General features: G+C 37.2%; 1 long non-coding RNA gene across 1 annotated transcript in view; it reads right to left on the bottom strand.

Annotated features, from left to right (window-relative positions):
• Positions 1-14,029, bottom strand: part of LOC104689838 — a 97,334-nt gene that overhangs the window by 29,583 nt on the left and 53,722 nt on the right. Inside the window, exon 2 of the long non-coding RNA XR_005601519.1 lies at positions 12,063-12,182. This is a non-coding gene — a long non-coding RNA (uncharacterized LOC104689838). The remainder of the gene's footprint in view (positions 1-12,062; positions 12,183-14,029) is intronic.

Here is a 14,029-nt window from a genome sequence, read left to right as displayed (position 1 = left end):
TTATAGCATGTATATGGACATACAGGTAACCACCAAAATGCATGTGAATGAACTAACACTTTGTTATAGAAAAATCATGGCAGATCTGATAACTCAGAACATCTGTGTATGTAACCTGTAAACTCATTAATATCAGGTCATAGTTCAAAGCTGCATAAACTAGTTCCTCCCTTTACCCCTAAAAAAGAATCCCAGAGAAGCTACCAAAATCATGAAACTTGATATTATCTATACTGAATTTTGCCTTTTGTTCAGAAATTTATGTTCAGTAGCTGTTTCGTTGTTAAAGAGAATACTGTAAAATTGCTAAATCAGCGCCAACTCATGAACAATTCCTGATAGTGATATTTCCAGTACTGATATTTTTCCTATTTGTTAGTCCATAGCTCACTTTTTCTGCAACTGCTTATCTCCCTGTGACTCTCAGTCAGAAACTACATGGTGTCAGAGGCCAGAGGGCTTTTATCGTAGTTGAGTACAATATGAATGACCACGAACAAAGTTTAACCACTGTAAGTTTGTATTCTAGCTCTCAAGGGGGAAAAAACCTGTCCTGAGTACAAGGAACACAGACAATCTCCATAACAGTCAGGGCTTTCAGAGATTCTCTGTGCTTGAAATGCTATGTGGATATAAAACAATGAAGCACATGTTTTTTGTATTAAACAGAAAAAGTTATGTCCCTTATTGGTCACTGCTTTCAGAACTCTGTGGTAGATATGTTCAAAGTGCTGTGCTGCTGAGATTGTGATTAATGGCAGTTATCAACTTGGACTCTCAAAGTGCCATAAAAATTATGGCAATCAGAGTATTTATCTAACCACTGATGTATGACATATAAAAAAATGGGGAAAATGTTAATGCATGCTGAGCATCATTAGTAGATCAAACTTTAAAAAGCATTTTTGGTATATTATACTTTGTGATGGGTTAATTATAGTGCTTTAAGCTCCTTTAGCAAGACATTTGGATATTTGACTCCCATGTAAGTAAGTGGCTCTTCATAGCTTAACCTGTTACTGTCAGAGGTTGAATGGGTACAGAGCTAACAGAAAAAAAAAGCTGAAGCTGATGAATGTGGGAAACACTGAGGACGTCATCATAGTACTTCTCTTTCTTTACCACCAGCTCTGTTATTTGTCTCACTGCAGTCACAAATCTTGAGGCATTTATTTCTAGTCCAATTTCACTTCTACTCAGGTGTCTGAGCTTAACATTCCTCATGCTTGCAGGCGAAGTTATCTGATTTCAAATTTAATCAAGGATAAGAAGGAATGACAAACAAAGTAGACGGTTTAGCAAACAAGGCACAGGGATTTTTTTCCTATTGATTTGCAAGATTAATTAAGAGCTTTGTAAAATAAAATGGGTCCCAACATAAATATAGTGAAACTATCATCTGTAACTTTTTGAATAACTGATTGGAAGATGAATCCACAAACCCAGATAAACAATTCTTTGCAATGTCTATCATCATTCAACTAAAATGATCAAATACGCTAAGTAGCAGATGTGCTCTTGCTTTCCTCTGTTGAAGTAACAAAATTTGCATTCATTTTTCTGGAAGCAGAAATGTCACAGGCTTCACAGCCAAAAATGTGGTTATATTAGTTCAAAGGCCAGCAAAATAGTTAACTCCTAATTCCAGATAGAAGCTAAAGCCCAACAAAACCATCAGCTAGTACAATAAATAGCCTAGGAAGCAGGCCAGATATCTCTATCCCTGACTACATACAATATACAGGATATGTGTAAAGATAAAATTCATGTATATTCAATTGCAAGATTCAGATCCAAGAACATCCTGCCAGGAAACAATTTTCAGAATAAATGGAGATTTTCATATCTGAGGGCTCAGTCTCATTGTTGCCATGGAAACAAAAAGACTAAATCCCATGCAAGCTTTTAAAATGCATGGTGGTGACAGCAGGGACAAAGAAAAAGTTAGAGCAAACTGAAGTATTAAGTACAAAGGACTTGCGTATTATGTGAAAAATGTCATTGAGCCTCTATTCTTCTCACTCTTAAATGTAGTACAACTTAATTAGTAAATTATTACAACATTTGTAAGTATGTTAAACACAACAAATATAATGTGCCCTAGCTTCTTTGCTTCATATATTTGGTGTTTCACAAGACAAAATACGAATGTTGAATAAGGATTAGATTTTCAGAGACATACCATGTAGCCTAAAAGCCAGGAGTATCAGTTAACTGTAACAATTTTAGCTGTTAGGCAGGTAACTATAAAATGTACTTATGAACTCCTGTCCCTAAGGAATAATTTCTTCCTTGTTTTCTAGCAAAGCTGCCTCTGGAGCAGGGTGGACCCATGTTGCCAGTTGCAGCACCTGGATCCAGGTTCAGGACCACTTTATAGATTTTCCCTCTAGCTACAGTCTGTCTCTTCCCATTTAAGAGCAATTCTCCTTTTTTCTGCACCAATAAGTATCCTTTTTCAATGTTACCTGCTTTCCTTCTTCCTCCTTTAAGTGACAGGCCAAATGGAGGACCTATTACCTGTTAAAACCATTAGCAGCAGACCTTGACTGCTCTGAGTCCTTGAAGGTCTGTGAGAAGCTCAGTGGGTACATTTTAGACACACGCAGCCATATCGGTTGCCTTCAAGCAGCGTAATTGGGTCAGAAAGAGGCAAACTCAAAGTATCCTCCCTGTGGAAAAGCCGTCACTTCTACAGCTGATGGAACCAAGTCCCTGGCTCCTGAATAGGGAGTATTTCAAAAGCAGGGCATAGGAAGGGGATGGAGTACTGCAGTCTGAACGGGCAGGCCGTAAGTTTCTCGTGTACATTAGAACTCCAGTGGCATGTTACCTCCCCTAAGGTGAATATTAACTGATCAATAGAAATGGGAGATGATTCATAGCTCCCTGATAGCTAATCAGTGCTCCTTGTGTCAAGCAGATCACGGGAGCTGGAGAGAACCTGTTTAGAGCTTTTGAGTATTCCCAAGGCAACACATCATCAGAACAAACAGTAGAGGAATTCAGGGCACTTCAAACACCTTAGTGTTTTTGAAGTCACATTTTCGTCCCTGACTGCTCTCTTGTTCACTGATGCAAGGCACCAGTGACTGCACATAGTGATAGCAAATTATGACTTCCACTGTGGTAAAATGAAGTTTCAGCCACAGCCAAACAAGCTGGTGCAGTATGGTATGTGTAAGTGTAGAAAAGTTTCCAAAGAGCAATTCCATCTTTAAACCTGTTGCAGCAAACTGCAGAGGCCCATGTAACCCGATACTGCTGAGACGCTTGATTTCCTTTGTGTGCAGGTATGATTTACTTTATCCTAAGACTAGCCTTTCTGGCTCAATAGTTCATTATGTATTTCTACAATCAAAACTTTAATTTGTTACATATCCCAAAACTCCCTTTATTTCTTGGTTGCATTTAATTCAGCTAAGCTATTTGGACTCTATACATGTAGCTTCTAGATCTGCAGTTGTGATACAATCATTTGGAAAATGGTAGGATCTTCTTCAGTGAGATTTGTGAGCATTTTTTTCTGCTTTCTTATATATTTGAAGATTTGATGTATATAGAAATAGTTTTATTTCATTTGAAAACTCTGTAAATCCATACAAATTGCAAGAATACAGACGTGATAACAACTTCAATAGCAACATTGTTGATCCCCTGTACTAGCTAAAATGAAATATATCTGTGTCATTTCAGATTTCATCTAAGGTAGCCATGATATTTCCAGGAAATCTGTAATGGTGGTTTACTGCTGTGAAGATTTTGTCTGATCTAGCCTGAATGACCTTTGCTGCTGTTGAATCCCATGTCTTCTCAAACACAGACATGGAACCACATGTTTATAGAGGACCACACAGGAAGGTCACAGAGGACATCCTTGTTTGCAGTATCTTGTCATGTCTCTGAAAACTGTTATGATGGCTTTTCCTCATGCTCTTCAGTTTACTCTTTCTAGATTTAACAGGTGTGGCTTTTCTTCCCTTGCTATACCTGTCCCACTTTCTCATGTGTTTATTCTTAACTTCAGTTCTAGACTGATATTTTCATTATGAGTATTTTCAGGTGACAGGAGTTTTTTCTTCCCAGAAAATTCTTACAATTAACTTTCTATGGAGCAAAGGAGAAAATTAAACTCATTGCAACATTTAAAAAAATAAATATTAGAAAAAATAAAATGTATTGCAATAAATCAATTCATAGTATTCCATACCAAAAAATATCTGGTTTTCACATACCACTGGTAAAATGTAAGTATTCTGCAGGATGCCTGAACCTCACAAGATGAAGTAGCACCATTTAATATTACTTATATTTGATACATTGGAAAACCTTGGCTTAATAAAACAAATTAAATTAAAATTAATTCTGTTACAAAATACCTCAGGGTTTAAAAAGTTAATGGTCAAAGGGGGTAAAATGAATGAGCAGAATCAAAATGGATTGTTGAAAAATTAGTCTTGTTACATGTAATGAAATAAAATTAAATGTAACGGGCAGAAACACAGAAGAATAGTTGAAAGAGAATGACAGAATGTGACTTCAAGGGATTTTATTTTGTTTTGCTTTCTTTCTGCCCTTTTATAGAGATTAGTGACTGAATCTTAAAACCTGAGCTTAATTTTGGTATTGAACGCAACTTTTCCTAAAGGTCAGGATATTACTTAATAGTTAGTGCTCTTATCAAAACAAATAGTAAAATCATGTGAATTTTAATGTTAATTAGTGAATAATGTCTAAAATTGGCAAGTTTGGACAAATCAATAATTCCATGCATATATATTATTTGAACAGTAAGCTGTTCTGAAACTACATTTTTAGCAATCAGTTTCAAAGAAACAGCTAATTATGGATTTTGAACTTTCTAAATGAGTTGTAATGCTATTAAAGAGATTTAATTGAATAAAGATACATTAGTGAGGTGAAATTCTTTCCAGATTTATCTAAATGAAAGTGTGTCAGTGTTAGCAAGAACAGAACTTGGTCCACTGCATTTTCAAATATATTTGGCCTCTCGGTTTATCAGTTTGGCTAAGAAATACTATCTAAACCTGTGCACTTTAAATATTATTTGAAATACATTATAAGTATAATGGTCTTTTAATATTACTTTTACACATGTATCTAATAGTGTCCATATGAGTGCTTACTCAAACATATACAATTTGATAACTAAATAATATTTAATCTTTTATATTGATTAGACTATACATACATTTGTATTTCCAGTACTTGATACATGTAGATGATACGTACAATTGCATAAATAATAAGCACAAATGAACCCACATTTCTTTTCTTTTTTTTTTTTTAACTTATCATAATATGTATTTATTTCAAATTTTGTTATCACAGCACAGTTTCATAGAATCATAGAGTTGCTCTGGCTAAGAAAACACTTTCCTTAAATCTCCTTTTTTTCATGTCTGTCTCATATTTTAATAAAATATCCTTTGCCGTGAAGTACCTGATGCTTCAGGTAAGCAGAACCAGAAATTTACGTTAAAATTTGAGTTGTTAGTGTTCGTACATGGTTATCTCCAGTTTTAAAAAAGAAGATTTCATATAAGGATCAGTGCGCTTATCAATTAGAAAGCAGTGCGGCTGAAAAAAATCAAGAGAGCCCATGTTAGATATCTCTTGGTGCTTCCAGAACTAATTCCAGTTAACAAGTAAAGTGATGTTGTGATGTTTTGTTTCCCTCTGTGCTCTCTTTCTGCTCATGTCTCATCTCTTTTCTTGCTACCACATTTATGTCCCTTTCTTTTCATCTTAGGATACTTTTCCTCCTTAACTTTTGAATATAAGATGTGAAACCTTAATATTTTTTAAATGCTGCTCCATGAATTTTGAAATGAAATGTAGGTCTTTCAAGTCTGAATCTTTTATGAGGTACATTTTTTGACTGCTTGTGGCTGGAGGCATATAATTTTTAGGTATGTGTGTTTGGTTTTACTCTTGTACACCTTGAGATAGGTGTTAAGTCAGCATTATTCCAAAGAGGAAAGATAAAGCAACATAAATGTTAATAAGTCCCCTATATTTTCATTGTGGTTCATTTTCTTCTGTCACATATTTCATCAGAATAGCATGAAAATTTTTTTGAATCTTATGGCTATTCTTTTATTTGTTCTAGACTAAAACTGAACCTTGAATTGAACTCTGCAGGGTGAGAGGGAAAGAAAAGTTATAAACAACGAGCCATGGAGACCTCTAAATATTACCTATGATTGCTTTCCAGTGTCAAGATTTTACGAACCAATATCTTCCAGCCTGCCAGACCTAGGAAGGATTGCCATCTCTCATAGCAAGGGAAGACTCTCCTCTTTCTAATGTGATAAAGCATCTATTTGAAGTCAGATGGCTCATGAAATACTAAAACTTAAACCTGTCACTAATCCAGGATTAAATATTGATGGTCCTATATACAGTGTAGGTTTCTCTTACTCATTTGCTCTCTTCTTGCTCTGAACCCCAGCTGTATGAAAGGGAGAAAGAAAGGGATATTCATATCTGGAGAAAAAAGGAATGCTACCTTTTACTGGGCTGTCCTGTGTAACCCAATATGTTATTGGGGGTTTATTAATAATCACCTCCAAACTGTTGGAAGAAAAAGAGGGAATGACTTTTCCTACCCTTTTACCTCCTTCTCCCCCTTCAGGTCTGACACATCGCCCTCTGAGAATGTTCACTTCCCTCTGAATGTTAAAAAAAATGTATTTTTGTTGCTAATTCTGCTATGTCACCTCAATATGGCCTAAAACACATTTAGAATCAGGGCTGAGATTTCCAGAGAGGTTGTCTGGAGAGCTGCCCCAGTGGCAGAAAATCCTGAGTGGCATGGAATGTGGGAGGATATAGGGCAGGTTCTGAAGAAATACTTTGCCCCAATAGTTTGGAAGTTCCCCCTCAACAAATACATAACCCAGCATGGACTAATGAACTAAATCCATATCCTGGGCAATGGTCAATGGCTACTGAAATAATAATTGTATTTGTATATAGTTACAGGTATATATGTACAGTTGAAAGGTATTCATTTGGGCATGGTATGGAATAAGGGGTGGAAAATACGGAAATGGACGTTTGGGGTGCCAAGTCTTTTTAAGGTCGGGGCACTCAAGAAGAAGCCCTTTTGGCTCTTGCTTTTCCCTGGCATTCTCATGGGAAGAGCTGGGGCAGTGCAAGGCAGGAGCCTCCCTTTTTCTCTGGGATGCAGAGCAGGTTGCTTCAAGCACGTCTCTGAGTAACAACCTGAGAAGCTGCACTTCACAAGTTCCAAAAGGTTTCATAGTGAATTTTGCAACACTTGTCCCCAGCACAAAGCCAGAGTTGGTCGAGATCAGGCCACCATTCTTCAGTGCTCCAGGGGACATTTTCTTCCTCCCCTATCAGGACAGCAACCTGGGACAGCAGCACTGACACCGAATGAACCAGAGGCTGACACTGGGAGCCAGAGCTCCCCAGGCAGCACCAGCAACTCCCATCTGCCACCAGAACTTCTCGTAAGCTGCTATCTTCCCAGTTTTTTTGTTCCAGGGGAAAGGTTGAGCCAAGTAGGGCTTGTCCACCATTTTCACTTTGTCTCTCTCCACAAGGTCACCGTGGAGGGAGCCATCTTGGTGGAGGGGCTTCTCCACCATTTTTGTTTCTCTTTCCTCCCACGGAGTCTGTGACATTTAACAACTTTCTACCTACTGATTATTTGCTGATATTTTCTGCCTGAAATATGTTGCTGTTTCAGTTTTTTAGTAAACTGTTATTTTTTCACTTATATCTATTCTCATTCATCTCTCCTTATTGGTGAAAAAGGGTGTTGTTAAAGGGGAGATGGTGCATGTTGGAGTTTCCATACCCCTTACCATGTCTTAAACCAAGACATGGGCTCTGAAATTTCTTTTGAAAAATTTTGAAGTTCATTTTAATCAGTGTCTCTGTATTCTTATTAGCAGGGATGAATAGTGATTATCCTCTTTTAAAATCATCTTCAAAAGCAATACAAGAATTTTGGAAACTCCTTTTTCCCTACAGAATAGAGCTATCATTAAAAAAGCGAGAGGATAAGAGAAGCTTAAAAGTCAGGAGTTCAGCTAAAAGACAGTTTGTGTATTTAACAGGTTTATGCAAATCTCAAGAGCACCAGTTAGAGGTTTAATTTTTTTTAATTGTTACATTTAAATTAGGAGTAAATTAAAATGTGCTGAAAGTAGCTCTGATCATTTATGAATTGCAGTCTTTAAAAGCTTTTCTGTAAAAAAAGAAAGAAAAAAAGTTTTCCATTCATGTCAGAAAAACAGTTTAACTGTATTCTACAGTGATATAGCTGATAGTAATCAAAAGGCTTAATCTTTCCAATTGGCTCTTTAGTGACCTTTGTAGAATGTTTTATGTCTACCCTCTTCTCAACACTGAACTCATGTCCACACCATGAATTTAATCAAATAATCATTCTTTTCCAGTGGTAGCCATTCACTGGGTAAGCACACCAGTTTTAACAGGTGCCAAGTCTACACTACACTTATAGATGTAGGTCGATGTGACAACTTCAGGGTAAAACTGAATCACCTGGAAAAACAGGACAAGGAAAGAATTATCTCATCCACTTCTGTGGGACCACAGTCTATTTAACAAGGTACCCCTGTAATTGTACTACAAAATTTCTAAATTGCAAGGAAAGAAGAAAATATTGAGCCTCATCCTAAAGACACTTTTGTAGTTTGCCTATGCAATTTCTCTGCTTTAAGAGGATGTGATTCTAAACTGCTTGTGTATAGACCTAAAGATACAGATTTTCCTTGAAGTCAATCATAATTAACTTTTATTACAAGATCAGGAAGACATGAAGGAGAAGGTTCCATAACCATAGCACTGGTAGGAAGAACTTTTGGAAGTCAAACATAGAATATGCTTGGCAAAGGATGGCTTGGTCAGCATATGGGGGTGTAGGAAGTAGTTGAGATGAAATGTGGAATAGCAAAAGGTTGAACACTGCAGGCAGCAGAAGAATGAACTCCCCAGACTTTGTTTACTCAGCTTCGGTAGGATGAGATTCCCCCAAAGACACTGACTACAGTTGGATTCTTTCAGCTGCTTTCAGCAGCTCTATAGCTCCCCTCCTTTCCCTCCATGGACAAAATCTTTTTCACTGTCACTTCAGCTACAGCAGAGAAAATTTTGTGTCACCCTTATCTTTCACTTTTTCATCCGCAAACCTTATGCTCCAACTCATCACAGGTATACTTAATAATGCTAGCATGGGAAGAAAGTCATGAAAGTATTTAGTTTGCAAGTGATGGCTCTGATTATTTGCACTGCTGTACCTTAGGTAGGTTTAGCTTTATTGAGGCTTTTTTTTCGTCTGTTTGTCATGACATGGGAATTTGAGCATATCAGCCAGGTGGGTTTCTTAGCACACATATACTTCTGGATGACTAAATAAATGTGCAGAGATATTCCTTGGCCCACTAGGATTATCCTTTAGAACAGAGGCCTGTTTTGTGGCAAAGGCACAATAAAGAGTTAGCATGGGGTAGGAGACTAGTTAAAAGAAGACATGATTGCCATGTTGTGCTCAAAGAAGTCATTGCTTAGGGTTTTTCTATTTCCACTGAAGCAGAAACAAAATCAAACAAAAACCAATCCTGCCCAAACTAAAAGACCCCCAACCCCAAAACCAAGCAACAGCCATTTCCCTCACAGTATTTTTAGTAAACCACACAGCTATTCTGTGAGGGTTGCATTGTATTTGGGAATCCAGTCCTGCTAAAATCTCACAGGTTTAGGAAGTCGTGTACACACCAGATTGTGTTAATGCAAAACAGGGTGTTTCTATTTGTGTGTATAGGGGGACAATCCACAGTCTCCTTAGCTGTTGCTCTAGCAAATCCATATATTTTTAATTCAGTGTAGCCTTATTCCGTTAGTTAAAGCTCCAGGAAGTGTCTGTCCACTAGGCACATAAAAGGAGATGTAATTTCACTGGCTAATAATGTTTAGCAAATCTAATTGACTGGTGTGCTAATGTATTAATGCACATCAATTTGTTTTTTTGTAGAAATAATTTATTTTCTGTATCTAATTCAGAAGTGTTGGGACAACTTCTGCACTGTATTCCAGGGCTCCCTAACCCTGTGCCTATGCACTCATACTATAAACCATGCCATGTCTCACCTTTAACCTGCTGAAAAGATTACATTCCTTTCTGTTTCCTTGTTTTCATCACACTTATCCCCCTTCTTTCCACTCATTTAACCTTTAACTAGCACAAAGATACACTGCTTAATTATGATCACAGTAGTGAGTGACCTGAGGCTTTTCTCTGGTTAACGGGACTGACCTTTACTTGATTTGCCTTCACCTCACTGTTTTGACTAACAGCTCTGGAGGGGAAGTGAAGCAACTTATTTTGTTAAAGCACAGAGGAAAGAAATAATAAATATATTAATAACAATGGAAAAAAAAATGCTTGGCAAAAGCATTTCTGCCTGCTTTCCAAGCCTTTGTCAGTTGTATTCACCCTTAATTACTCCCTGCAGGTTGATTAAGTGAACAGCACTGTGAGAAACAGCCCACAGAGTGGAGTGGAGTTGGTGTTCCATGTTCACCAACCATCCAACATGTTATGGCTTGGGAGCATTTTCAGCTTTGACAAGGTGATGCTGCTTAGTAACATCCAATTTATTCCAAGTCTGGTCAGTACACTGACAAATACCATTTACAAAGATTAAGTAAAGAACTGCAAAAAGGAAAAGGGTATAACAAATGGAAAGAAAAAAGAGGTGGAAGAGTGGCTTTCCCAAGTAATTTGACTCTTGTGCATAAACAAAACTCTTGTAAAAAGCTCTGTCAGATTGGCGTTCACTGTATCAGGTTCCACAGTCTGGATATTACATTTGAGAAAATGAAAAACGACAGTTAGCTTTTCAGTGTACCTGGGTTACTCTCCTAATTTAGAAGTGTACTAGTGTTTTGTCATGATACATGTAATTATTAATATCTAATGTCATTATCTGAATTTCTGTGATTTGGATTGTTTCGTGATCTTAGAATATCTTTCATGATTCTTGACAGGAAAAATTTGCATATGCCTATGTAAAATGTTTAGCAGCCTGTATCCCTATCTGAAGCAGAGGCTCTCTGCAGAAAAAAGAAAAAAAAAGAACAAAAACCAAACAGGTGTCGTAAAATCCCCCTGAGAACCTAAGTGCTGTGCACTGTACTTTCTTAGTTTGGAAAGCTTTATTGAAAAGCAGTTGAATTAACATGAAAGTTTCTACATAAAACAGGAGATGCAGATGCAAAATTGCATGCAGCTTCAGAGGGCATCCTTTGAAGCAGGTCTTTTAAAAATACTGAGTGCTACAAGGTTGTTTAGAAGGAAGTAGGAAGGCTGATTACCAAGGGATAGTGTTTTACATAAATGTTTTCTGCACCAAAACATATGGTGCAATGGAGATTTTAGAGTGGTAGAAGTGTAATTACATTAATAGAGTCATGTCTCTGTGGTAATTGTGCGCGGAGGTTCAGGTTAGAAGAATAACCTTCTGTTTAATGTATCTGTGATCCCTTGGAAGTCTGAACCAGAGTGAGGGACCTGCCAACAGAATTTCTGAGACACTGGCACAAGAATGAATGATATCTAATCTTGACTCATAAATAATAACTGCAGGAGTTATCTTTTGTTGAAAGCTATTCGCTCCTCTTGCAGTGGTTCTGATTCAAAATTATTTGATTCATTTATCTCTGTCTCCTACAAATGCTGTTTAACTTAAGAGAACAGAAATAGTGCCATGAACATCAATCACAGGTTATCCAAAAGGGAAACCTAAAGTAGTATTGTGAGACTTGAAATGAATCAAAAATCATGAAATTTTCTAAAATAATTCCTTTCAGACCTTTTATTTTCTGCAGGTTTTTGTTTTGGTTTGTTCTGTCTCTTTTTTTTTAAGGAAAGCTTCTGAATCTAAAGCCATATGAAATCTCTTAAAGGACAAGTGCCATCTTAAACATGGATGCAAAAACATCCCAACATTTCTTACTTTAGGAATTCAGTTGGCAATACTTACTATACTTCATGTTTTGGACATCATCTCTGCTCCTCCTCTTACCCACTCACTTGTAGCATCAGCAGCGCTTCTCTCTTAGAGAACAAATGTTCTAGTCTGTATTCTCCTCTCCTTCCTGGCCTGCAAAGAGGAAGAGTCATTTTGTATATGGTCATGAATTATGTTAGCACAACTGAAAATAAAAGCAGGTAGTAGCATTTTTATTAATTAAAGTGAGATGGCGTCCATGGTGAATAAAATTTAACAGCTTGTATCAGCCTTTCATAAAACTCAAAAAAATACTCCATAATGCCTATATTTATGATAATAATAATAATTGGCAGCACTGCAGACATATAGACTCAGATAAATATGGGAAGCACTCTGACAAGAATAAGGAAAAGGAAGGAACTGTATTTTGTACTTGGGAGGAATACAAGTATTTTGACTGCAACAGTTCGAAAGACTAACGTAAAATATAAAAAATACCCCAAAACCAAGAAGCCAGAGGTCAGAAGAAAGGTCACATGTTAGGCTACAGAAACCCTTGCCAATACTTCTGGCAGCGTAAAAAGCTTGGTTTCACTAAAGTCCTTGAGAAAATCAGACTGACAAAGTGTCCCATGCAGAGTCAAGTTTTCCAGAATAATCTACATTGAGGGCAGGTTGGGACCAGAGCAAAAAAGAGAACGAACTCTATTCATATTTTGGCTATGCAGTTGTCAGAGGATGAATTAATATTGCTTACATTTAGCTGTTACTTTAGGACATATTTTTTTGGAAATAATAAACTTGTTTGGTCTAGCTGATACCCCTAATACTTGGAACAATTTTTAACAGTCCTTAAACATGTGACTGCTGGGAAAAGAGGAACCTCTAAATAATCCCAAAGCCATTCAATTTCATGTTATTGATCTACATTTTTTAATTTATTTGAACAGCATTACAGGAAAAGTATTTTGCATTTTGCCATTTGAATTACTGTCTTGTTCCTGAGCTGAAGTCTAGACACTGTCTCAGTTTCCAAAGGGCATGAGTGTCTCTGATGATGCCTTCCCACAGAACAGTACCAATTGGTTCAGGATAAGATATTTTTCCCTGTATATTTCTGCTTCTTTGACAACTTCATCTACACAGACACCACCCAAAATTTACCTACTTTTATAACGTTGTACATTTACTTCTGTTTTCCTGCTGCTGTACCTTTGAAGATGGTTCAGATACATGACAAAAACCGGCTGCCAGTAGAAGTGGCTCTGGAGTGTGGGCTGCCCTGGTCTTGCTGGCTAGCCCAAATTCAGGGAAGCCTCTGTGCAGCATCAGCAGGGTGGTTGCCTGCCCCAAGGAGCTCCATCCCTTCTGTTTGTCCCAAAGCATGTCGTAACCCTCTGACTGGCCTGAAAACCTGCCTCACCTGACCAGTCAGGAGTCAGCCCTTTAGATCAATTCTGCCCACAGCTTGCAGCCAGGAGCACCCACAGAAGGGAAAAAATCCCCAAACACAAAAGTGTTGTCTTTGCAAGCATGTGTACCATATGGAATCACACCTTGGGACCAAACACCTGCCGTTATTTGGACAGTTTGATATTATTGACCTTCACTCCTTTTTTTTTTTTTGTAAGGTCCCTGTGGACTATAGAGCTGTGTGATAGTGTTTGGAAGTAGAAATATTGCCATTACCTCCTGCAATGTTAATTCTTCCATAAATTATCACTGTAGGGTAACAGGTAGAAATTATTCATATATAAATTTAGAGTTACATTATCTATTTAAATTTAACAATAAATTTAAATTTAACAAAATGGGCAACTTGGTTCTAAATGTGACTTTGTCATAAAAAAAGTCTAAAATCTGTGAATAATATTTTAAAAATAAGACTGCAACAAAAAGATTTGTAATGCTTCCCCCCTCCCACTCTTTTGTCTTTTGAAAGTCCGAGCTATTGTTCAGGATTCTAGAAACAAGTGCAGAAGCCACCAGTAGAGTCA

This window comes from Corvus cornix, chromosome 2 (genome assembly GCF_000738735.6).
Source record: "Corvus cornix cornix isolate S_Up_H32 chromosome 2, ASM73873v5, whole genome shotgun sequence".
In the NCBI taxonomy this organism is placed as follows: domain Eukaryota; kingdom Metazoa; phylum Chordata; class Aves; order Passeriformes; family Corvidae; genus Corvus; species Corvus cornix.
Note: the sequence above shows the minus strand (reverse complement) of the source record. Positions and strands in the feature narration are given on the sequence as shown.